This window comes from Syngnathoides biaculeatus, chromosome 22 (genome assembly GCF_019802595.1).
Source record: "Syngnathoides biaculeatus isolate LvHL_M chromosome 22, ASM1980259v1, whole genome shotgun sequence".
Classification (NCBI taxonomy): Eukaryota; Metazoa; Chordata; class Actinopteri; order Syngnathiformes; family Syngnathidae; genus Syngnathoides; species Syngnathoides biaculeatus.
In genome coordinates this window covers 16,318,368-16,345,611 of record NC_084661.1, presented here as the reverse complement: position 1 = coordinate 16,345,611, position 27,244 = coordinate 16,318,368, and the positions used below count along the sequence as shown (strand labels likewise).

At 46.1% G+C, this 27,244-nt stretch overlaps 1 protein-coding gene across 14 annotated transcripts in view; it reads right to left on the bottom strand.

The window, feature by feature from the left end:
• thrab (thyroid hormone receptor alpha b) overlaps positions 1-27,244 on the bottom strand; it is a 108,220-nt gene that overhangs the window by 39,165 nt on the left and 41,811 nt on the right. For 8 of the 14 annotated variants that reach the window (XM_061809374.1, XM_061809383.1, XM_061809367.1 and 5 more), the window contains 2 exons: positions 14,284-14,385; positions 14,101-14,183 (listed from right to left, as the gene is read on the bottom strand). The exons of 3 other annotated variants lie outside the window; for them this stretch is intronic. The gene's annotated coding sequence lies outside the window, so the exon portion shown is untranslated. The remainder of the gene's footprint in view (positions 1-14,100; positions 14,184-14,283; positions 14,386-27,244) is intronic. 3 more of the 14 variants (XM_061809371.1, XM_061809369.1, XM_061809378.1) reach the window with 1 other exon arrangement.

Sequence of the window (27,244 nt, the reverse complement as noted above, 5' to 3'; positions counted from 1 at the left end):
TCTTCCACGATGCGCGGTACAACGCTGTCGTCACAATGACTCGTCAACCGAGTTGAGCAACCCGACCCGCACAGAGGCAAAGACAAAGGCGGCGATCGACGAGCGCAAACCACCTTTGGGTTGCGTGACATCGGATACAGCAGCCACGCCCACTCTTACCTACCGCCGGCGACATTTTGGCTGGGAGGTTCAAAGGAAAAGTCGTTAATCATCGTCGGGTGACATCACGAGTTAAAGGCAAGTACGGTGGCATGCGGGTCGACAGGATCCGGTCCACGCAGATACATATGAAAAGTCGTGCCGACAAAGTTTGCCTGCGTAGGTTTGTGTAATCTTGAGTAAATCCTGGCCCCGGTTACACGCTTTACGCACATTTAAACGGATGAAAACTGACATTTTAAACTTATTTGAACACAAACATAACAGCATAAAATGTAACAAAAAAAAGCTAAATTGTACTTATAGATGCCTCTGTATGTCTGGAGAATGCATTTAATAAACGGCGTGAGCATCCAGGCATGAGCGGTGGTCCACAGCAGCTCCTTGTGGAATGTGCTGATACCATTTGTGTTTTGTGATTTTCAGAATGTGAACTAAAATGGCTAAAAAGTGCAACTATTCCTCGCCTTTCCTGCATGCATGGAGAAAAAGTTAAACAGCGAGGGCATGAACGATATTGAGGAGTGAAAACTGCAAAAGGAGGTAACTCGTGGTTTTGTTTTTAAAACTTGCTTAACAGAACGTGCTGTTTTGTTTTTTGTTTTCCAGGGGTCGGAACTGACTAATGGCATTTTAATTCATTTCTGGGGAAAATTGATTTGATATGCAAGTCCATTGAGTTATGAGCTTGGCGACGAAACAAATTAAATTAGAAAGTCAAGGAACGGCGTATTTGTACCCAAAAACATAAAAAAAAAGACATTTTCACAATAAGAGGCATCAGATGCTGCTGATCTATTTTTTTTTTGTACTTTGCAAACAAAACAAGAAATTGTTTATTATTGTGCATTTGGCAAGTGTCAAAAACCCAGCAAATATCACAAACGTTTTTTTTCCCCCCTTTTTAAGCAAGCGAGCAGGTTCAACGGGAGAGCGAAAAACGCCTGACAGGAGAACATAGATTGGCGGTCGGACTCGTCCAATCACAGGCCCCCGACGCTATCGACCAATCGTGTGGCTGAGATCGACGGGGCAGATAGATGCTGGCGGCGAAGGAGGAGGAAGATAACAGGCGAGGGGGGCGTGTAAGGGGAATTGTATATGAGCTGCCTCTCCCGGGCGATAAACACTAGTGTGTGCACACTCGTGCCGCATTAGTGCACGTGAGCGCTGTGTTGACAGAACAGGAGCAAGACATTCTGGGTCATGCAGTCCATCGACGCACACGGATCCGAGGGGAGGGTCGCTTAGTCCGTGGCAAGACTACAACATTCCCTGGATTAGTGGAGTCTGTTGAAAGAAATTATGCTGTGTCCTCAAGCGACACGCGGACAACACGCATGTAAGACCAAGCAACAATTATCTGAGCTGCTTATCCCCACAAGGCTAACCATCCCAGCTGTCTTCGGGCGGGAGGCGGGGGTCGACCCTGAACAGGTCGCCAGCCAATCGCAAGGCATGTAGAAACAACCGAACGTTCGCACTTACAATCACACTTAGGGGCAATCTAGAGTCGGGATTCGAACCACAGACCTCAGAACCGTGAGGCACACGCTCTAGCCAGTTGCCTCGTCGATATATATGCAGTATATACGGCCACATGAGGTTTTTCGCAAAAACAGCCGAGGCACTTCCGCCTTTCGCGTGTGTTTTACAAGAAGTGCTATTCTGTATTTATTCATTTTCTTTAACCTTGTCTTGACAGTAATCACCCACACACGCAACAAAATACTGAATATATATTCATTCATGGGTCACCCTCAAAATATGTACACATATCAAATGCTTACAATACAATGGCCACAAAAGTACTGTTAGATTAGTATGCAAAGGGAATCCATCCAATTACTCTTTTTCCATTTTGTTTATCGATTTAGTACAAATAATATATCTTTGTTTGTGTACTGCAACCACCTCCATCATCATTTTACATGATTGCCTAATCATTTTTATGGGTCATTTCGGAGGTGGCAAAAGTACTCACACCCTGTATTTAGAACTACACATTATTGTAGAAAAGAAAATCTGGTACTAGTTAAAGAACTACAACACCTCTGCTTAAGACTGAAAGGTACAGTACAGTGAATACATCCAAAGGTAAACATTTCAGTTCATAGTATTCAGTTCATAATACTACAACAATAAGACTTTACCTCTCTATGTAGATCTTTATGAGAATATATCATATCAATATATATTCAGAAATAATAAAAATGACCAAGTAAGGAACTGAAAATACAAATCTATTTTCAAATGTAGGCCATAAAAAGCCCTCAGAAACTAAACCCTGGAAAACAAATACTTGAAAAATCTATTTTAATACGGGAACAAACATGTTTGCACGTGGTGTGTTTCCCCACCACTGGTTAGTTTTGAGAAGACGCCGAGGTAGGGTTGCGGCGAGCTTTTCGTCGGGCCGCAAAACCGACATCGGCGGGAGGATCTGGGTCAACGGCGAGTTTGACACCCGCGACTCAACCCACTTTTCACGTCACGGGAGCGTGTCGGCGCCCGCGGGAGCCGTATCGCGCGTTCCCGCCCGGGCCCGGCCAATCGATCGCACGGTGCGCGTCGAGCGCGTTCGCCGTGAGTCACGGCGGGGGCGCTGCGGGCTTCTACGAGCTCGAAATAGACAACCTGGGTAGCAGCCAGGGTGCCTTGGACGCTCACACAGGGATGGACGAGGACTGAGCGGCCTCTAACATAAGCAGACGTGGACGGCGCGCGTCAAGACGGGAAACATTAGCGTCACGCGAGAACCCGAAGGCGACTCCGGAGAATGGAGCCCGTGCCATCAGGCCGCACGCGCGTGTGTCCCCTGCGCGACCCCCGCTAATCACATTGTGCGCGCAACATCTCGTTTAGCTGCCTCATGAGTCGAGGCTACAGGCGGGATTGAGGTTTTAATCAAGCGTCCCGCAGGGGGAGGATTGGGGGGGGCGGGGACCGTCCCCGTCTGGAGTTACCGGAGCGAATGTAAGAGGGCGTAAGAGCTGTAAAGGCGGCGACGCTTTACATGGAAATGTATGATTTTTTTTTTCCCCCCTTTCTTCTGTAAAAATGTATTTTTGTTTTTTGTATCATTTTGGTGGGAGAAGCTAGCCATCAAAACGTTTATTGGTGGTTTAACCCTGCGTGGGAGGTGCAAAAAGATGACACGCTGTGGCGACCCCTCACGGGACAAGCCGAAAGGAAAAGAAGAAGAGGGAGGTCGTTATGATCAACCAGCAATTATGATCATCAAACACTACTACCACATTAAGATCATCTCAAAACATTGTTTTACACATATCCATCCATTTTCTTTCCCGCTCATCCTCATAAAGGTCGCAGGGAGTGCTGGAGCCTATCCCACCTGTCGACGGGCAGGAGGTGGGGTACACCCTGAACTGGTCGCCAGCCAATCGTAGGGCACATAGAGACAAACAGCCGCACTCAAAATCACTCCTTGGGGCAATTGAAACCGGTGTGCCCACCCGGAGAAAACCCACACAGACATGGGGAGAACATGCAAACTCCACACAGGCGGAGCCGGGATTGAACCTGGGTCCTCAGAACTGTGAGGCCAACGCTTTCCCAGCAGATCCACCGTGCCACCCACATTTAATATAATTTGATGTTGAAAAAAAAATCTACTTGCGGTGAAAAATGTAAATCCCACTCACAACCCAGGCTACACTTAGCTCCTCACACAACATAGAAAGATCTCAGTGTAATTTTTGACAAAAATTATTACCATCTTGCGGCATCTTAGGACAAAATATACAAATGTTTCTCTACGAATAGCTGACGACAACAAATAATGAGAACATGTCAATTCGTGGATGGGCAGGGGTTCATTGAATTAAATTTTCCTTCGTGGAGGTAGCACTTCATCACCCAGCAACCAGACAAACGTGATTAATTTAGCGGCTCGGTGCACGTGGCGCCTTGCCAAACGCAAATGTCCTGACAACAATCATCACTTTGGTAATCCTTTTAATTCTGATTGATCTCATTTCGCCTTTCATGCCGCGTCTACACGGCCGCTCGCTTGTGTGCTCGTGCGTAGGCAGGCAGCTCGTCTCACGACAGACATCCAAGCCTCTAATTGCCCAGCCAGACAGGCCAGCTCGCGGCTCGGGCCAGCAACCTCAGTGAGGCTTTTTTTTTTTTTTTTTTGAGGTGGCGTGAGAGTGGGTGTGTCGGGGGTATGTACAGGCGTCAACCAATGGGCTCGCGGCGGCGGCGGCGGGAAGTTGAACCACGTGTCGCTGCGTCGAGCCAAGGGGAAACCAAAATGGACTGCGCAGGCAAAGCTCAATAAAGCGGATGCGTAGTAAGAAGGAAGGGAGGGACTTCTGTTTTATTTTCTTTTGTTTTTAAGCAAGCAACACACAAAAACACACACACCATCAACCGAGGAAAAAAAAAAAGATTAAAACTATCAGTAAGAAGGCCCAATACCTTTGCTGCATTCTTCGAATGGCGGCGTAGCACTAAATATTTAAAAAACCAAAACACACAGCACAGCACGTTTTGCTTCATGCTTTGAATGGGGGCTAAAAACGAGCAAAAGACGATTACCTCTGCCGAGGCGCATTTAGGCAGGATGACAAAACTACCAAACATCCGAAGACCGTGGCCCACAAGGGGCCGTTTAAAGAGGACGTCTATTGACTAGCTCCGTTGCAAACGGCTTGGCGTGACAAGCTGTGTGTGACTTTGCGGTGTCACGTTTTACTGTACGAAATGAGATGAGTTCATGGTTGCGGGTTGATTTTTCCACCCGAGCGCCGTCGTGCCTGCCAGTTCTTTGCTCGGCCTTGGCCTTTGTCCAGACGAACGGGTCATTTCGTTAATGGCTATAAATAATTTAAAAAGGCTCCATCCTCTCACACCTCCTCTCCTCCAAGGTTGCCTTATTTATGGATCTTAAGGTACCATGCTGATTGTATTTTTTTCTTCTTTTTCTATTTTATTTACTATTGAAGAATCTAAGAGCTGCATACCCCGCCTCCTGCCCAATGACAGCTGGGATAGGCTCCAGCACTTCCCGCGTCCCTTGTGAGGATAAGCAGCAATGAAAAGGGATGGATGAATCTAACAGAAGGCGGCACGGTGGATAAGCTGGTAAAGCATTGGCCTCACACTTCTGAGGTCCCCGGGTTCCATCCCGTCCATGCCTGTGTGGAGTTTGCATGTTCTTCCCGTGTCTGCGTGGGTTTTCTCCGGGAATACCGGTTTCCTCCAACATCCCAAAAACATGCAACATTAATTGGACACCCTAAATTGCCCCTCGGTGCAATTGTGAGTGCGGCACTTTGTCTCAATGTGCCCTGCGATTGGCTGGTGACCAGTTCAGGGTGTACCCCGCCTCCTGCCCGTTGACAGCTGGCATCGGCTCCAGCGCTCCCCGTGACCCTTGTGAGGATAAGCGGCTAAGAAAATGGGTGGACGGATGGATGGAATCTAACAGAGCAGCTTGCGTCATTGTGGGAAAACCCACTCAACATTAATACCATGCAGTTGTTCATATTGTATATCGTCACTGGTGGACAGAAATTGTACGTACAAATAGAATCGATTTCACTTCACTCCAAGCAATTGATCTGTCCCTGTGCCGTCGGTAAACGCACACACGCTATAAATCAATAAAGGTGTAGAAAAGCTGAACAAGTCTTAATACTTAACAGTCTGACAAACAAAACTTGCTAAATCTGAGGGAGGCGTGTGACATTACGTTGCCTCAAGACTGAGAGTCTGGATGTTTTTTTTTTTTGTTTATGTTTTAAAAACATAAGTGACGGAAAATAGTCAGGTTAGATAGATATGAGGAGGTAACTATAAATCCATGTTGGAAAAAAAAAAAAATCTATGGACAATTTAGAGTCTTCGATGAACCAAGCGCGCATGATTTATGTTTCCTAACAAACAAGAACAAAAGCAATTGGGAAAAAAAAAGGCGGGCAGAAGAAGAAGAAGACAAAAAGAAACGATCCGACAGAAAAAGCGAGAAACTAATCAAACAAGTGGACACCGTCGGCTGATTAAAGGCGCAGGCGGGAGGTTGTTATATTTCACAATAAAAGAGCAGGAAAGGGAAGCCAACAAGTACGAAATTCACATCACAGCCAACGTCGATGATACTAATGAGCGCCGCAGAGGACAAAACAAGGTGAAAGATGATAAATGGCGACGCTTTTAGATCTTCATGGGGAAAAATGAGGACGAATTGGCAAAAGGACAGAGTGACCATATCTGCGTTAAACTGCTCTGAAGACTTTTAGACCTTTAAACCTCTCCTACCAACGGGAAGAAATCTACATCCCCAGCAGAACAATTCACATGAAATATGATCTTTTCCTCCTCTCGTGTCGAATAGTTACAAAATATGAGCTTGTCTTATAAAAAAAAATAATGAATAAAAGATGCGGTTCGATGGCGTTTGAAGGCTAAAGTGCGCTAGCAGAGGATGGCCGGCTTGCGTCGCACATTAACTTGCATTAAAGACCGTCACGTTCCATTTAGTCACGTTAGTGAGACGCCCCGAAGCCATGTTTTCTTTTTTTTTTTTTGCGTCTCTTTAATAGTCGTTTTCAGGCAGGGAGCTAAAAATGGCTTGCTTTGGAAAATGTTGCCTAGCGTGCTAACATTAGCAGCAAAAATCACTTCACTTCTATATCTTTATCTCTCATCCTCGTTTTCCATCTACCCTGCGCTCCACAAACCGAAAATAAATTTTAGATCGATTAATTCCAGTTTATATGCCAACGTGGGATTTTTTTTGTGACTTCCGTACATTAATGAAAGGTTATTTTACATTTCTCCTGAGTCACGGCATGTGGAAAAGCATTTTGCCTGCCACGCGGAGAGGAAAATACTTCAATACTTAATTGCAGATTCCCGACGATGACGTCTCGGGGCCGCCATTCAAAACATCGCGTACATTCTGTTTCGGCTTCAGGGACGGCGAGGTTTGTTTGGAGCAGCGAAAAGCAGCAGCAGAATGCGAGGAAACGGGCGGGGGGAGAAAAAGGCTAAACGCAGGAAGTAGAAGCCCCGCGAGCTCGCCTCATAAACTCGTCTGCTGGGACTGTTTGTGTATATCCGTGTGCACGTTTGTGGTAATTAGTTCTTCAAACAGATACGGTGCGAGCTCGTGCTGTGGGTGGGCTCCGATAATCCAACATCGTTATATCTGACTGGAGCTATTTTATAATGAATGCCTTTTTGCTCTGTCTGGCTATCAATCCGCGAAGCGCCAGGTCCGCTGAGAGAAAGCAGAACCGGTGCGGGACCGAAGAGCCCGCGGGGCCGGATAAAATTCCTCTCGGACCGTTTCATCCTTCCTCGCGACGACATTTACGAGCTGACGGACGGGACGGAGCAGACCCGTGTCCACTTGATGTACCGCCTTCAGGTAGTGAACCTCAACGGGGAGACAAGGACAAAAGAATTCTTTCATGGCCGTTCCGTTTTTTTGTGGAAATTCCTTTCAGACTGGGATGAAGTCATTTGTCTTATCTCACACTTTTGCCATTTTACCGCCGACCTTGTTGTTTTCCATCTTTTCGGGAGGTTACATCATCGATAGGATATTCCTCACTGAGTGGGAAATTACGATCTTTCGCTGCTGTGGATGTTTATATTCGTCAACCGGAATTCAACCGTTTACTGCCAATGACGTATAAACTCCAAGTAGGTTTTACAACAAAATAGCGATGTTGCTTCACCAAAATCCCTTTAAAAACTGAAAATGAACAACTTCAACGGTCAACAATAACATCATGAACTGAGCGGACAGTTAGCGCATACCTTGGGTCGAAGGTTTCAAACATTCAAACATATTCTGACATTTTCCATCACCCAGGCTATGCCAGGGATGAGAAATGAGTATTATTTGCTCCATCTCAGCGTCCGACGCTCGACACTCGATAATAATTTTCGGTGACGGGCCGAGCCATTGACCTCAAAAAGAAGGTCGTCGTAGGAAGAGCGAAATAATTATCGAACGATAAAGTAACATCCGGGAGAACTCACGCGGCGGCGCGAAACATTTTGCCGGCTCCTCGGGAGAGCGAAAACCGTTCCCGGCGAACACACAGGACAGAGCGCCCGCTTCTCTTCTGATGCGGAGCGAGAAAATGAAGCAATCCATCTGAACCGGCTCAGCGGGGAAACCACAACAAACGACGCCGGCCCGGACTTCAAGCGGCGCTAAAAAGTGCCTGAATTATGACAAATACTTTTTTCAAGCACTTTGCATATCTATCGGGGAAAAAAAAAACGATGGGGGAAAACACTGTCAACATGACATGACGCACTGCAATGTGATATTTCCTTTTTGCGACCGTTTATTTTTATGTTTACTGTTGTTAATTCCCCATCCGTTGTTATCGATCAGGGGTGTCCAGAAATAACAGCTGCAGCCCTACTGTACCCTGGAAAAACCGGCACAAAACGGTGGCTGATAGAGCAGGAAGTGATTATTGATTAACTATATAATTAAAATGAAAACGACGTTATTAAGTACAATCCAGGCTTGAGTGTGGTTCCTGTGTAGCGCTCTTTAAATTGTTTCTTAAGGAGCTGAAAAGGCTCAGATAAGGCAGACGTAGAAATCCCACAGGGGCAGGTCTTCTCTTTAACCCGCCAGAAATGGATTCTATCTTGTGCGCGACAGCTGCAAATACCCACGAGCGCTGACAAGCAGCTGCGACGGCCGACACGCTGCGTTTCCCCGCCGGTGCTGCGTTCAATCAGACCTTTAAACCGTTGCCTATCAGAGTCTAGGTCCAGTGGGATTTTACCGCCGGGCAAATGGCGGGGTGCTCCATGGGTTGCGGGGGGCGGGGCAACACACGGCTTGTTAGCTCGAATGCTAGTTCTTAGGCCAGATCCGGGGGTGTTCAGATCAATAAGACTTTGATGATGTCACCAACAAGCCCATTTAAGAGCAAGGTAATACGCATGTATTTCGCTTCAAGTTACCGACACATAACGTCCATGTTGGTGTCTCCCAAAAAGCAGTTAAAAACTACGACACGAATATACTAACTCGAAATCCAAGCTTTGCTATGGGCACGGCAGGTGTACTTTAAGTTGGCCCCAAGTGATATTTACATTGAATATCGTGACAAGAATGTCAATATTTATTTCAGACGCAGCAAAGAGGCTTTTAGCAGGATCGCTGGCGGGTTGGCTGCCACTCACGTCGGCAAACACCCAAAGTGAGCGGAGGAGAGAAAATAAACTAATATTTTGCCGAAGGGCATGTATGGAGACTCTATAATGAAAATGTGAATGTTGTTGTGGAGCTCTGCAGCAGTTCTGGCTCCACTAAAAAGTGCCGTCAAAGTGGAGATTCCAGACGACAGCTCCGTCCATTTTCCCTCGCTCGCTGGGGCTCATCCCGGCTAATTCTGGACGAGGGTCAGGGCGCACCCCGAACTGGTCGCTAGCCAATCATAGATCGTAAAAAAAAAAAACATGTCCCGATTTACCGTCATTTTTACTGCACAGGCTATTTGCCAATGGGAGGTGTGATTCAATTACACAAATCTGGGCTCGCGATTTTTACAGCCGCTGTGTGGTCGCAAGAGCATCATCATCAGACTGAAATACTTTATATACCTTAACTTATAAGTTTGGTATTTCAATTTACAATCTCGAAATATTGTTGGCTACGGATAACGGCCAGACCCTCGCACATTCACCAATGTCACACGGCGCCCCACCAGACTCGCTAATGGAGTTTATTACTGTGAAATCTGCTATATAAATGGTGACCGGAGGATACACGGGTTCATTGTACCTCATGGCCTCGACGCGGAAGAGCTTGTAAACGATTCTGCTTTGCGCTGTGGGTCGCTGACATAGACGGATGAAGAGAAATGCGTCGTGAAATTGAAGCGAATGAAGACAAATTGGATCAATGCCCGCGGCAGCTCTCCCAGCACGGTGGATGTGAATCACCGCTGCACGCTCGCAGGGACCAAGTCAGAAGTACAAATGGATTGTGATCTAAATATGACTAAAAAATATACAAATAAACCTGCACTTTACTGCTAAAAACCTCGCGGTAGTAGTATCTAATTAGACAGTTTCTATGGCTTAGGATGCTTCACTCTTTATTGCTCCTCTCCCCCTATATGACTTATAGAGTCAAATTTATGAATCTGAGCTACTGTCTCCCGCCCCCCTTTTTAAGTCACTGTCGGGACATCGTAGAAAAAGTGGAGAGGCTGACAGAATCCAGATCTCTCGCATTTAGAGCGCTTTATTGAAGACATTCCGCAGAGACGAATATGCTCATTGGGATATTGAAATTGCTGGATCACACTCACCTGTCTTGCCGTCGAAACAATGACTTTGCGCTCCTCGTTAAAAACCTGCTGCTGATTGCTTTGTTTTCACGCTCAAACTGTGCGTTCAAGAACGCTTGATAACTCTGTATGCTGCAGCAGTGTTGCGCAAGCACAATAATAAGCATATTTTGAAATGAATACCTGTGTTCGGATCAAACGTACCACAATCACAATGCGCTGGAGGCGACGAGTATTCCACATCGCGCTGGACCTCCGGAGACCACATGAGTACAGAATGTCCTGCGTCGACGCGTAAACATTCTACTTACGGTCTTACGTAACAGCATAAGACGCAACAAGAGCAATTATCGAGGACTGCGTTAGTGTTTTGCCTTAGTTTGGGCCAATATCTTGTGGAGCTGAGCACAGCGGATGACTCGGTGCGGAACAGCGCTCCGATCCCGCCGAGCGCAGGCCTCGGCTAGCGCACGGAAACGCAATATGCTGCAGTCGGCAACAAAAGCAGCTTTTAGATAGCTGTCGCAAACAAACAGCATGTTGGGCTAAGATAGCAGACCAACTGCAACGTTACGATTGGAACCGAACCACTCAGCACTAGTACTGTGGACCCTCTGGAACTAAAATTCTTCCTGTGGAACATAACTAGAACTATTCACTCATCGTGTCACTTATTGTCTGTTGTTTGTTTGTCTCTCCAGTTTGATCCTGTCCTGTTGAGTTGTTAGTTTGCCCCATAGTCATCGGACCTCGCTGCATATCTTTGGGATCCGGCCTAGCCTAGCGTTTCTGTGCCTCTGCGTTGTCGGACTGCCACACCGCGTATGACACAGTTTCCGGAATAAACCACTATGAACATTATGTCTCTGCCTCGGAGTCCTGCATTTGAATCCGCCCCCGCACCGTTGGTTCATGACAGATGGACACGCGAGTTTTGGACAGGGAGCGGGAACCAAATGGATGCCGGCGGCGCAGCGCGCAGACATTTGAGAAGGCGCGGCTGATGCCCACATCAGGCAAACACTTTATGATTTTGGTGTGGGGGTTGAGGCGCCTTTGAAGGGGCGCCCCGTGCTCAAGACTGTCAGCCTTACGGCCCCCACATTCGCAGTGGGCTACAGGCGAGCTCTCTTAACACCTCGTAAATCTCACCTGGTGCTGCAGGACTGCTGATGACATCGGCGCGCACACACAGTAACTGTGAAGTAAAGTATACAGTACATCCTGTACATAGAAGCTGTGTAGTATAGCCAGAAGTGACTGTACACAACAAAAACCCGTGCGTACACGGACTAGCGTGCTAACTCCAAGTCAAAATTGAAATGAACAAATTTACAAATGAGCTTCGGGTACGAAGCCACTCGAGTTACATCAATCCACCTTTTTTTTTTTTTTTGAAAGTACAGTATGCATGGATGACGCGGGTTTCCGCAGACGGGTGAAGTTAGCGCGTCAATTCCTTTGCGAGAGTTCGCTTTAATCCGCCGGACTCCATGTTGACACAGTTTTCCACGAGAATCAAGTACAGCGGGGGTCCCTAAACATCTGTCCGGTCGACTCGGACTGGCATTATCTGCTACCGGAGCGCCGCCCGGGGCCTTAAAGCGGGATTAAAGCACAATTACGCCCTCCAGATGCGCGGACAGATGAGCCCGGCGTGACGTTTTGCTGGAGGCAGAGTTCAAAATGTATTTCGGGAGCTCTGAGCTCCGATTGGTTGTGTGTGTGGGGGAGCTCATTTGCATACAGTTCCCTGCACTGCTTCCAATTACACCTCCAATTTCTCGTGACTTCTCTTGTGACTAGTTGTGTCACTCATGCTAAGTCCAACTGTGACAAGCTCAGAAAAACAAATCCATATGCGATGTAAACTACCCAAAAGGTCGAAGTCACACTGAAATGTTCATCAGCCAATCGCAGGGCACAATTTTGTAGATGAATCATCCATTTATACTCACTGTGTACAACACAAAACAACATGACGGTCTGCGGAGCGTATGGTAAAACGAGTCGGTCATCTTGACCTGATTCTATTCCTAAAAGCAGACAACATAACCTAGCAGAAACTATTGACTCGCTCGCCTACTCTGCGGAAAGCACCAAAATCCACAATCACAAATCACTCTGTCCACACATCATTCCCTACAAGCCTACGAGTGACATTATGTAACGTCAGCTGGCTCGCCATCAAGAGCCAAGGGAGGACTTACTTTCTTTCCTGTCCCAACAGCGCTCCGACACCGATTTGGAAGTCCTGTCGGCTTCCGAGGGCAAACATTCGAGAGAACAAAGAGGAAAAAAAATATAGACATACACACAACAATCTCTTGTTTTTGTTTGTGTATTTGTCGATTTAGTCCGGCGAGAGTATCGCAATGGCCTCTTTACTGCAATCAAAATGTGATTATCCACCACAATTGAACTCAATGAACAGCCAATACACGTTCAAGTAATTTGAACGGGGCCTTTGCGCCTAAGTTTTAAAATGAGAGCGAATCATTTCCTCACACCTAGGACGCGAGCAACCCGACTTCGAAGTTCTTCGAGATACGAGCTGTTATACAGCCGATTTTTTTCCCCCCAAAGCAATAATCCAAGATATGAGCGCCGTGTGAATTGAAGTCACTTTCCGACAAGCAGCCCTTTGGGAGATGCTTCAATATCTTAAAGAAAAAAAAAAAAAAAAAAGAGAGGCATCAAGCAGTTTATTGCCACTCCCAGTTGGAGTTTCTTGTGAAATAATAAAAAAGAAAAAAAAAAAAGAAAATGGACAGGTAGACAGAAAAAACATACTCACAGGCATATATAGTATTCTTTACAACTAATACTACTGCGGATTACTGAGGATCTGAGACCACTTAGATCAGTGATTCCCAAACAGTGTGCCGTGAGTGCTCTTCAGGTGTGCCGTGGGAAGTTATCCAATTTTATGTAATTTAAAAAAAAAAAAAAATATTGCCCAAAAATTTATTTTTATTCATCTATTTATGCCAGTGAGGCACAATGACAGACAGAACAAAAAAAATCATCTTCTATTAGATGGAAGGAAGTGCATACAGTAATTAATCTATCCATTTTTGGTGACATTTACTTTTGTTGGTGTGCTGCGGGATTTTTCAATTGTAAAATATGTGCCTTGGCGCTATAAAGGTTGGAAATCACCGATTTAGTTGAACAGTACAATCAGATGTCGTTATTATACTGCCTCTGTAAACCAGAAGGAACCTCACAATGCCCATGGAATGAAAGCAAAAAATGTGGGAAAAACAGCTTGAGTGTTTACATTCTATTTAATCATATCAGGGCAGTATGTTCATATAAAGTACAACAATATAGAGTGCTATTAACGAGTCTTTTGAGCAACGAGCATGGTTACGGAACAAATTAAACTTGTATCTTAAGCCACCTACGTACTTTTTTTTGCACCGTTTATTTCAAATTTTATCAGATTGACCCGGCAGAAAATCTGTGGTTGCAAATAACATTCATGGTTTCCCATGACATTCCATATAATATGTCAAACACAAGCACACACCTTATTTCACCTCAACTTAACACACTGTGGCTCATGTTCAATTTACATTAGAGGAAGCTTAACAAAGCGTGCTAAAGAGCTTATGCGGCGTCCACCTACCAGTCATGTTGCGTTTGTATTTGTGCGGACAGCTAATTATTTCCTCGGCCCTCCCGCGTGGCACGGTCCGCCTCGCCTCCACCCTGCGGGACGCGAAAAGAACATTGTGAGGGCGGGTGGGCGCGACAAAAGGGAGGGCGCGGGGCGTCTCGCTCGGCGTATAGAAAACTAATAAGGCCGCACCGGTCGGCAGACTACTGCTGTTTGTTTGCATGTTGCTGTTTTCCCCTTTTTTCTTCCGTGCTTTTATTCCCTGCTCACTTTCCTCCAGCCTTGGCCCGTTTACTGGAAAGAGTGAAAAGCAAACAATTACGAAGAAGGCTTGGATCGCGGTCGTGTTTGGACCGCCGCGCGCCCGGATTCACGCAATATGCACACACGCTCGGGGGATTATAGTAATCACCTGCTATGTTTATTACGGGTATATGTTACAGACCCACCTGCAAAAGGTGAAAATCCGCCAAATAGGGAAACAATACATTGAATTCACAGTTTTGTTTTGTTCTTTTTGCTGAAAATCTCGCCTATTAGTCATAAGTCAATAAAAAAATAAAAATGCTTTGCCGCAATGTTGCAGCCAAAAGGCAATGTCGAACTGAGGGGAGGAGCTTCATTTAGTCAGTCTAAAAGAAAAAAAATATATTTCCCAACACCATGTGGCTTCTACAGGCAATTAAAACCTTTATGGATGTTACAATTACTCACGGCAAACTGCAAACACTGGAGGACAACTTCATTAAAAAAAAAAAAAATATATATATATATATATATATTTCTTTATTCTTTCCACATACATGTTTTGTTAACATTCAAAACTAAAACACACTTTAAAAACACATTTGAACAAAATAGAAAATATTGCACATGTATTGGCATCTATCCCTTTAAGAGGTAGGGCTTAGCGAGGTGGCACGTGAGCGTCTTGGGGGTGAGCAGTGGTTGATAGCAGCTCCCGCGCATGCGACTGTGGCTATCCTTTCCTACATGTGAGGGCATTACAGTAATTAATTATATATACATTTTTTAAAAATCCTCAATATCGTGCAGAAAAAATATAAACTGCAATAAATCGAGGGGACACTATTATGGACTTTTATGTTAAACTTTTTCTGATGGTGAAATGCATTTACGTTGTGTTTAAAAAAAAAAGTGTTTGAATAAAAGTATTTTGGATTACACGCGCTAGCTTGGCTTACAGCATCAACCATGAAACCCAACAATATTAATAATTCATTGATGATAAATGAATCCATTCTGCTTTTCCACACAAAAAGATTAGATCTCCGCTCGTGAGTCACGTGCGAGATGACGCAAGAAAGAAATGGATCATGACGTAGATGAGCTCATTCGCAGGAGCAGATCGAGAGATTCTGCGAGGGACAAACTAAAAGCTACTAAACGCTTCGCAACAGGAAGGCTGAGAGGAAGCCGAAGAGGAAGCTGCCCGTCAAGTGTGAGCCTCGCTTGTACCTTACGTTAGCACGACTGGTCATCTGCCAGAGGAGTTAAGACGTTGTTTTGACTTTTACAGACAGTAATTGGCCACTTCCTGTAAACATCACCGTCGTCGTATTAGCTGCCGATGACGGGCTGCGGTGATTCACTCGTACAGTACAGTAAGTGTATACAGTAAATTACGAGGGAAAACAGCGTGAGGTGGTTATTTTCAGTCTTACAACGTGAGGGCACAAAACAATTTACGCAAGCTTACATCCGACTTGCTGCATAAAAGGGTTCCGATAAAGAACTGAAATAGGGAGGGAAAGAAGGGATTCACCTATTACAGTACAATGAGTGGAAAACAGCGTGGGTTGACTGGTAAACGTGCGAGCTTGCGTCCTATCAGATCGCTCGTCACAGGAGACGTCCAAAAGGGGGAAACAGAAGCAATTCACTGAAACAGAATAACACGACCGCTACACTACGAGTGGAAATGGGCCAAGCAATCGGTTTACTGGCTAGTCGGGATGCGGGACAAACTGAAACAGTTTGGCATCGGCACTCTTAAAGTACACTCCGACGATGCTGCTACAAGTAGAAACAGTGCCGTCAGTTACTTTCGGTTAAAATCAGCGTGACAGAACTGAGTACAGCGAACCATGATTTACCGTGGGAATTACGTTCCAGACCCGACCGGAACAGGTCAAAATTTGCGATATCGCGACCATATCATCTCGTTCACCACACACGAGAGCATCACAGCAATGATACTGCAAAAAGAGGGCTTGTCAGTTGGACCCGCGGAGGCTATTACGGAGCGCAAAACGGGTTGGCTACGATGTGGAAGCTCGCTGAAGAGGACATGCAGAAATAGGTCACGTTTAGAGTCTACAACTGAGGTTGTGGCCTCCATTTCAGCCTGCCTCGCTGCGTAGCTTGATGGACGGCCAACAGACGGCCTGGTAAGCGGGCAGTACATTGTGAGCGTGGAGAGGGTAGAGATTTGTGTGGGGGGGCGTTGCGACTCGGGTGTCGGTGGACGAAGACGAGCATAAAAGCCAAGACGTCCCTTCATTATCGCTCGGTGCTCGAAGCGGCCGCTGCGGCCAACCCAACTTTCGAGTGCACCGCCAGCATGAATAGATCCCTTTGTTGCCGGCAAATTCTACAGGCAGGCTTCTAATTAGCCGGGGGTTAACACCCCTTTCACCCCGACAAAGACTTACAGGAAAAAGGTAGCGCGAGCGTTGCCAAGGGGCCGCCAGGCCAATTAGGAAGTCGTCACGTGATTGGTTAAAAATGCTAAAGTGCAGTCAGAATCATTGACTGTAAATGAAATCATTTCACGCCGCCGACTGAATTCTGCCAGTGGCCGATTCATTTGCTTTGAGTGCACCCCGTTACCCACAATGCACTTGGTGCACGTCCTCGTGGTGCGAGCTAACAACTCGACGAGCGCAGCTTAGTTGGCAAACCCGTGTTTAATCGCGGTACCTTGAGTTATGAGTTTAATTTGCTCTGTGACCGAGGACCCAGGACTATCTTGTTGTCCCTGTTTTTTTGCCTCATAAATCCCCAAGATCTCAATCAAGAGCTCGTGTGGTCCATTTTATCCATTGTTTTTTATGTTTTGTGGTCACAGATTTTGCAAAAGATTCATGATCCTACTTTGACAAATTTGTAGAAATTACAGAAATATTTCCAGATGTAAGTAGAAGGGTGCAAAAATTGCTGAGAAAAATTCCCTGTGAAAAGTACAGATACAGTTTTGGGCCGAGGACAAGTTGTACAGGAAAAAAATGCAACTTGGTAAATTTGTAAATAGCGAAACTCAAATATAGGTGGGGGTTCACTGTACGCCGCTCCCTGCTTTAGGCCCGTCTTTTGAAATTCAGCAAGTGTTGAAACGCGAACAATAAACTGCATTGTGACCTCGGTGCAGTTTCCTCCGCTTCGAACCGCAGTGGACCAATTGCGCAAACAGTTGACTGAAAGACTCCATACGTAATTAGAGCTTTCGGCAGTGTGACGCTTAAAAGAAATCCACACCTAAAGAAGAATTCCGCCCGCATTTTTTAAATCTAATTTACGTAGCCGCTCTGTGTTCTCGTCGACTGGAAAAGAACGCCGCCTCGACTGCTTTGTGCCCAAAGAAGCGTCAGGACAATTACTGCTCGCTATAAATAAACAAATAAATCACACGCTATTTCTTGACGGAAAAGCATTGCGATTAGAGCGCCGTGCGGCCTTGCATCCGCCTGGAGAACTCTTTTTTAAGTCACGCGAGACACCCCCTTGTTTTCTTCACAAAGTGTGCGACCTCCCCCCTCCCCTCCCACCACTTGGATCCCGCTAGCGGGTGTTTCCCTGTGGAGGATTTTGAAGCCCAAAACGCCAGCAGTTGAACTTGCCACATGAGAGGACGTTCGCCCGAAACCATTAAGTTAGCCCCACTAAGTCGGCTGCTGCGCCCCTGCGCCGGCGGACCGCGTACGACTTTGATGGTGTCTTAGTGTGGCTGTCAAGATGGTGACTTATGATAAAAACCGTCTTGGCCGCGGGCTGACGATCTTCTGAAGATGGAGGACTAAATATGGTAAAGACCCTCAGCTCCCCCGAGGGCAGGCAGAGTCGTCTTCATGGAGGGGACGAGGTGCCACTGAGTTCCATCTTTTAGCACGTAGTCTATGGTCATGTCAGATACTTCCATTCGGACTCAAAAGAGATGTCCTGGAAGGATTACAAGTTCATATCCTATAAGCAATTATTTCGTGTAAAACTAACCATGTAAGATGACAGAGTATGAGCTAGTTTGCCACCGAAATGGGCCGCGGTAGGAACTGAGAAAGAGGGCAAAAGTAGTAATGCATCTGCTGGTGACTGGTCTAAGGCCATCATGACAACTACATTTTGTGTAAACGTCACCGAAGAACCTTAAGCTACTTTACTAGCTGTGGTAGAAGCTAAAACAAGATGGTCAAACTCCTTTGTCTGGTATATTGTTACTGTCGTATTACCTCTAAGAAGCACAATGAGAGCTGTAAGAGAACTTAGCTAGTTTTCCACTTTACGGGCTGCGGTACAAACTGAAATATGAAATATTGCTGAGTTATTGGTCTGTTTTCAGGCCTTCGTGTTCTGTCAATTTGCTCTGGTATCGTTAACAGCAAAGAAAGTTGCAGGACTTTAAATATGTCTGTCGAGATTCTGAACCATCCAGGTACAGGCGATCTGCAAAGGATCCAGCTTGTTGAAGAAGTTCCATGTATTTCCCTTAGAATTCCCACACATGCCCACCCAACACTTTGCATAAAGTCTACCCAGAAGAACGTAAGTACATGAAGTGGGAGGGGGGAGACAACTCAATTTTCTTCACTTCTTGTCAATGGAATGTCACGCTAGGCTACGATGACAGTATGCTCATATATGGTAACATGCAAGAGCCCCAGCACCATCCATCCCAAGAGGACAAAAACAATATAGCGTGCATGACAACACTGTGCACATCTGGCAGCAATGTCCGCAACATTAGTTGTTTTGTAGCATTCCAAACAAAACTGGTTCCGGAACCAGTTTTCAACGCGCAGTTCTTCCAGGCCAGGAATTATTTTCATGTTCCTTCTCCACAGTGGCCAGCGAGCGACGCATCTTCACAAGCCACAGTCAAAAACGTCCTTGAGCTGGTCCCTTGTGTCAATCTGCTGCGAGGGCGCTCGTTTCGGGCCACGACGCACGCCATCGAGCGCTCGACGCCCGGGAGGTGATGACGAAGATTGAAAGGCGGCCGAGACACAAGGCCTCGTCGCGAGGGCGTCTGGTTCAAGGAGACCCGAGGGGAGGGCGAGGAGGCCGCGGCAGGCGAGGCAGAATGCACGCAAAGAGAAAAAAAAAAAAAATAGACAGTTGCTCGCTCTGCAATTAGCTTTGCGCCGATGCAAGAGAGCTTTTATGTACGCAGAGAAGGGTATGGAGGAAAGTGGAACGCTGTATCATTAGATGGATGGAACGGAACAGAACGAATGTAGCCTGGGCCATTTTGAAACTGCAACAGCATGACTACACCGTGCATAAATCACGCCAATAAGATTACCTACGTCATGCACATTTATAGATGTTCTCCTCATGATTCCGCCATTCCGAACATGAGGTAAACATTAGCAACGGGTTCGGGCGGGGACTGCGCGGTACTCTCCCAGAAGCCTCGACGTGTTTCCACTTAGACATCTTGGGAATCAAACCTGAAGTTGAAATGTGTTTTGCGTTACGGGATCTACCTCGAAATAAGCGAGCGATGCTATGAACGAACGCCATTGGCTAGTTGTGACCTGGTGCAGAACAGAGCGCACGTTAGCATCAGGTCTCGACCAGGAGCTCCCAAAATTGGTCCAATATATGAACATAGCAAGCTAAGATGCACCAATTTTGTTAGTGGGGCACGGTCATCCCCCTGAGAATAAGATACCCAACAGGTGCAGTTTTCGATTATTAATATGAGTTGCGAGAGTGACCAAAGATTTATTGTATTGAGTTCTCGCATTCCGTGTACGGTCAAGGATGGTCATGTTAGGAGAAGGAAAGAAGAGCAAATCCGTTTCGAATTGGAGATCATTTTATCTTCGACAAGACATTTATAGTCTGCAGCATCCGGAACCATCGGCCAAGAATAATACAGACAAACGTGACACTTTTCTGGAGCAATGATTAATGACCACTGCGCTAAAATTATCAATTATTTTTTAATTGATTGTTCCAGAAATTGGGATTTATTTGCAACAAACAATGCATCTTTGTTCATTTAGGTATTTCAGTGACAGGATTGAAAGATTCCAGGAATTTTCAAAGCTGCAAACACCCACGGGACTGACTGAGAATTATTAGTAATAAGCCAGAAATGCACAAAATTGAAGGCTGCCTCTTAATAAGGGGAACTTCAATTAAGTGCCAGTATTATATTCTTATTGACTGCGGCAGGAACGTGACAAACGCAGAACACGACGCCACCCCAGCACACTTCGAGGAAAAAGCTGCTCCGTTGAGTTTGCTTGCGTTGACATAATGAAGTCCGTTAAGCACTAATATCAAAGAGAAGCTTTTCCGCTTTATGGCTCTGCAAATACGTCTGGACGCACTGCACGTGCATCGCAGCCAAAACGGAAGAAATGGAATTTCCCTTTGACACAGTGTCAGGGCGCGTACATACAAACAAGAAACGGCAGGTCCGTTGGGAAAACGGATACACCTTTTATACTTGTTCTCGTGGTTCCTTCGGTGTCATGTTGCCGACACGGAATCTCATGAAATAACAACACCCATACATGGAGGTGGCAGCACGGTCCAGACGGCTGAGATACTTTTCCTGCCGGTAACGTCAAATTGACACAAAAATGTGTCAAATGTTGAAAGGCTGGGCAATACGGCCTTCGAATTTCAATTTCCACAGAAATAAATTACAAAAGGAACCTCGGTTTTTGTGATTAATCAGAAACTGAAACTGAATCGTATGAAATCTAAAACTATATATCTCATAAGAAATCATGTAAATCCATTTGATCCGTTCCAGACTCCCGAAAATGTGATAAGTGTGAAATAAACAACTAATGAAGTGGAAAACTGAACATTTCCACCACTTTTACCTCAATCGAAAACTCTTGATGGTGTATACAGTGAAGAGGTGAGAGGGGAGTCATTTATAGTTCAAAGTAAGGCAATAACTCTGTTCAGCAACACTCAGACAGGTTGGGGCCCGATTGACATGACATCCTGTCAAAATAAAAACAACCCCCCCCCCCCCCCAAGAAACGCATGCTAGTTGAATAACAGTTTCGCAACACTTCATTCTGCCCGCCGTGAGCGAGTGTGGTCAAACTGTGATTATTGTACGTGCTTTTATTTTGATGGTCTGGCTTTAGACAGGATGTGAAGCAGATGTTGCCTGAGGGCTGCTTTTCACATTACACGGAAAAGAAAGACTATTTTAAAGAACGTGCTTGGAGAGAAGCACTTGTTTTGATATCAGACCCTGTCGCCCAGTCCTACCGACATTTAACATTCACTCACAATCTTGCATTCTGAAATCTCTCCGGCCCGCCACAGGCAAATCATGAGGACGAGATGTAACGGTCACAAATATAAAGCTTCCAGACACGGCCAAGTCACGTGACCGTCACGGGACGTAAGGCGAGATGCAAACACAAAAAACACTTTAACGCTTGCAACATCAGCAGGGGCGGCTCTCCAGTCGAAAGAAAAAAAATACAACCTCCTAGGGATTTAATAGGTAATAATAAAAAAAGCTTGATTGACATTCTAGTCAACAAAACAAAAATATTTGCTCGTAAACAGCGGGAATAACAAATAAAATGTGAATTTTCATAGCAGGGGCTGGGCAATGTTGGCCTCAAAACAAAATGTCAGATTTATTTTATGCACAAAGATTTCAGTTCGAAAAATCGATTTTCCCTCTTCACATCAAGAAAATATTATTCAAAGCAAGCCTGAACGTTTTTTTCTCCATTACTCTTCACTGCCAAACTTGGCTCGATGCATTGTTTTTATCCAGAAATAAATAGCGCGTGGTTGTAAAGCAAATCCAAACGCGCTCACTTGATGAAACGGTCGTAAACAAAGTCAACCGCAGTGAGTCACTCAGGAGCTCGCGAAGGCCGACAAGCCAAAAAGTCGCAGCTGATCTGCGCAGAGTTTATCGTCGGGCCAACTTCTACTACCTTCCTCTCTCTCCTCCTCTTCCCTCTCTCCCTCCCTCCCTCCCTCACTTGCTCACGAGCAGGCCACAGACTCATGGCAACGTTGCGAGACCTTGGCGTCCTGACAAGCAGCAGGCGAAGAGGCCCCGCTAAATCTTCTCGCTGTGTCAATACCGCCGAGTCGGAGCGCGGCATCATGGGCGGCGAAAGGGCGTTTAACAGCAAAGCGCCGACTTTACGATTAAATCCAGTGTGACGTTTGGGTCTGAATGTGTTTTATTTTTTTTCCGTAGTAACGGCGGCGGTGTCAAACGCTAGGGGCTCGAGTTGAGTCACGTGCGGAACTGCTGCGGGGTGCAAAAACAAAACGAAGGATCTTGATCTTTGGGCGAGCGGAAAGACTCGCCGTTGCTAAATTGGCAGACCGGTCATCGCCAAAAAAGCGGAGTCGAGCGTTTAGGAAAGCAGAAGGCGATCAGAGCTGTGATTGTCAGGCCCTTCTGGGAGCCACAAACGCTCCCTTGGAAGGGGGCCGGGGAGAGGGGGGTGGGGGTGTTGTGCGTTGGCGTGCGGGGCTGACAGACGTGCAGCGAGGGGGCCCGACCCGGGCCGACCCACCTCGCTCGCCCCCAACGGCAGCCTGGAGTTGATTTAGGATTCTTGAACTGCAGCCAACATTCCTGGAGGAAACGCTGTAAAGGGGGGGCGGGGGGGTTGCCGGTGGATCGTGCCCAGAGAGAATGTGGCAAATATGGAATTACTGCGTGTGCGCCCGCATGTGAGAACACGCACACTGGGTTGCTATGGTGAAGCAAGACTTTTTTGTGTGCGAGGGGGAGGGTTTGGTAGAATTCCAAATGGGAACATTGGGAGTGCGAAGTGCACACAGAGCTAAGCACAAGTACGTGTCTGTGTGTGTGCGACTGAATTACAGGAGAAGTGCAAGGGCGAGGCAAGCGAAGGCCAAGTTTGACAGCCGGCCGGCGAAATTTGAGGAAATGAAAAGGAAAAAACTGAATAAAGACGAGAAGAGTGTGTCTGTGTAGTGGTGTAACAATACAGTCGTACCGTGAGTTACACGTTTAATTTGTTCCGTGAGCACGCTGGTAACTCGAATCGCGTCGGGCCGTCGTTCCCTTTGAAAGGAAATGCCGTTAATCTGTTTCAGCCTTGACCCCTGAAATAAAATGTGGTACGGCTTTATATAGTTTTCATAGGGCCATTGTACTGCTGCTATGCCGGCCTTGCCTAAGTGGAGGGAGTAGAAAATACAAAATAGACAGATGGCTGTACTCTTCATTGAGTGGTTCAACACTTCACAGCTCATTAGTACGGCACTAATATAAGTATTTTTCTTGTTTGCAATGCTCTGGCATTAGCAGAAGCTCAAGGAAAGGCTCAGCTATGTGGCCGTTTTAAATACACAAAGTGTACTTCGTTTTAGTTTGACAGTTGTAACCTTTAACCGGGAGTGGAAATAATCGTAATCTTTTTATGGTACTTATTGGGACGTGAATTGAAGTTCTACTGTATGCTCACAAATCAAAACAAACAAAAAAAAAAAATCCGACCGATTGTTCGTATCTGGAAAAACTCAAATTGAGTCACTTGTATCTCAAGGCACCAAAGTACATCAAATCAATATTCTCCAATTATATAAATTGAAATTCCATTAGGCCGGCACGGCGGATCAGCTGGAAAAGCGTTGGCCTCACAGTTCTGAGGTCCCGGGTTCAATTCCTGGACCCGCCTATGTGGAGTTTGCATGTTCTCTCCGTGCTTGCGTGGGTTTTCTCCGGGCACTCCGGTTTCCTCCCACATCCCAAAAACATGCAATATTAATTGGACAATCAAAATTGCCCCTAGGTGTGATTGTGAGTGCGGCTGTTTGTCTCCATGTGCCCTGCAATTGGCTGGCAACCAGTTCAGGGTGTACCCCATCTTCTGCCCATTGACAGCTGGGATAGGCACCAGCAATCCTGTAACCCTTGTGGGGATAAGCAGCTCAGATAATGGATGGTTGGTCTTATGTGTGTTGTGTGCCGGAGCCTAGCACTCACCGCAACCCTTGTGAGGATAAGCGGTTAAGAAAATGTATGGTGGAAATGTCATTAATCTGTTCACGTGCCCCAAAAAGATTTTGATGTGAAGGTTTTGTAAGAAAAATCATATTGTATCATATAAAAACATGACTATGATTAAATAAACTGCCGCCAAAGTATAATTACTGTAAACGATGGCTGTTAACTAGAAAAACGTACAAGTTGTGAAACTTGAAGGGAACAATGGAGAGTGTATCGCACAAAGAAACACAATGAAAACCAGACATACTTAATTATTCATTTGTTTTAACAGGAACAGGTACGGTGAGCTTTTTTGCGTGTGTGCATGTGTGCGCACGGCTGCCAACAGATGTCCGGCGGCACAACAAGGCTTTTGGCGCGCCGCCACTGCAGCGGGCGTGCCACTCTCGGAGGTGTCGGCGTCACGTTTGTCGTGGTGCCAGCTGGACGACAAACCCGTTTACAAGTGCCGATAGCCACAGTGATGCTGCGAGTTTCAAAGTTAACGAATCTACAAAAATATTCAAGAAAGTACCAATTATTTTCATGATAAAGGCATCAATTTAAGATGAGCAAATTGAAATCTGATCTGCTGACAGGAATATCTTTCTTCATGCTTCCAAACGGCAAAAAATGCACAAAGAGACAGAACAAACTATTTTTACCGATGATCAGTCTGAAAAGAACTTTTATTTTGAAAATCGCGTGCATTCGTCTGTGCCTCTGCACACGTCCGACCTCTGATACAGTGGTGAAAAAGTATGACAAAGAGCTGGTAAAAATGTGGAAAACAAAATGCCTTTGGAGAGCTTTATTGGAAAGAGGAAAAGGCAAAACGATGAGACACAAGAAGAGCATGCATAGACAATTAAAGCCGCATTTAAGAGAATACCAGCAGTCTCTGGAGCGACAGGCTCGCGTAAGAGGCGGTGAAGCCTTCAAAGTGACCCCCCCCCCCTCCCCGCTCAATATAAAAAAAACCCGCAATATCTGGCACTCATTTCTAGCGCCTTATCTCAGTGAAATGCGATTTTCTGCAAGGATGGCTATCATAACAAAATTACAGAGTCGACTGGAAAAAAGCATCCCGTTTACGCCAAAACGGGACTGCTGGAGAGAAACAAGCGTAGAAGGGGGTCCCAATAATTTATATGACATCCTATATTCAGCATCATGTATTTTTCATTGCTTATTTGTAATTACGCTGCTCCATCAAGATATTGCTGTGAATAACAAGTGCATCCAAGCGCAATGGCATGCAGGAAAAGCCTTTTCCAGCACATCCAGGTAGGCCTCGCTCCTAACCCATTGGTTCAAGAACACGACAGTCCGACTACGATTTGTACGGGAAGCCGCGGAAACAAAAATCTTGTTCCTCGCGTGCGTGTTGTGCTTCTGAAAAGCGCAGCAGCCTCTGAGTTCTGCGGCCTGGGCTTAAACTGAGCCTTTAGACTCTGGCTGAGTCTTCAAACGGCAACAGACCTGGTGGGTCTGTTTCAAGCCCGTCGCAGCAGCAGCATTTCTTCTCTTCTTCTTCTCCCCTTCCCTGCTTTATCAGCCTCGGCTATTTTTAGCCACTCCGCTGTAGCAGCCCTCGCTAGAGCGCAGAATGTTCCACATAGCGCGGGCCTCTCCTGACCGCATACCCCGGCAGGCCTCACGCTTTCGCTCCTCCGAAAGACAACGCGGCACACACTCAGTCAGCATATTTTTTTTTCCTTTCCTGAGCTCCAAGCACCTACCCCGCCATCGATCACGTGAAGACAGGCATGCAAATGTCAGGCAGGGGGGTTCAGCGGTCAACGGCGAGATGTGGGCTGACGCTACAATAAGAGATGACCGAGCGCAAGTATTTCAAACATGCAAATGAGGACGCACAAATGGTTCACCTATAGACGCGCGTATATGAGGGGGTTGGGGGCGTGGTCGCCCAGCTCAGTTGCACTAGCTGGCCTCAGACATTATGGTTGCAAGCAGACTTAATGTAGACGTTTGTGGTTTAAGCCGAGTCATCAAATTTAGCCACCACACGGCGTCCATGCGCTACGACCAAAACGTCAAATCTTCACAACTGCGTGCCACTATGTCATGCATACGTAGTTACAATATGCAAACAAACAGTACAAACAAACAAGTTCTAAAAGGAGATACTTTTTGAAGGGTGACTGGAAATCACCCTAAAAACGCCGCTTCAAACCAAAACGGCGTCTTATCAGGCATGGCATCTAGAGACGCTTTTGTGGATCTAGTGATGATGGACATGCCTACCAAATTTAATATAGCTAAGTGAATCTGGCTATTAGGGCTGCATTTTCAAACAAAAGAATGCCTGGGGAAGAAAATCACCAAATTGACCATAAAATCAAAACTTTAAAGCAAGATGGGGGGGCTGGCGTGTTGGGTGTTGTGCGGGTGCGTGCGTCGGACATCCCGGAGAAGGGTCGTCTCATTTTACCTGCAAAATTGTAGTATGTGCGTACAGTAAAGTGACAATACAGACTGTCTTTTATCATAAACATGTCGACCAAATTTAATGCTGCTGACGTAAATCTGTTTCGAGGGCTGAATTTTCAAAAGCAATTAAATGAACAGCCGTGACAATGACCATGCTGACTCTAAAATGATCACTTCCAAGCAAAATGGCAGACTTCCTGTCTTTTCGGGGCATGGCTCTCAGCCTTTTTTTCTGGGTTTATTCATGACAGATGCACCAAAGTGGCTTTAGGGACTGAATTTCCAAAATCGGGAAAATCCTTGAAAATGACCAGAGTGACCCTATAATGGCTGCTTGGGGGCAAGATGGCAGACTTCCTGTGTCTTTTTGGGCATGGGTTCTAGAGACTTATGTAGGTCTAAACTGCCGACATCTTTAACCCATGTCAAAGATGGGGGTGAGCATGCGGTACAGCTCGGCTAACGATAGCGGACGAAGGCGCG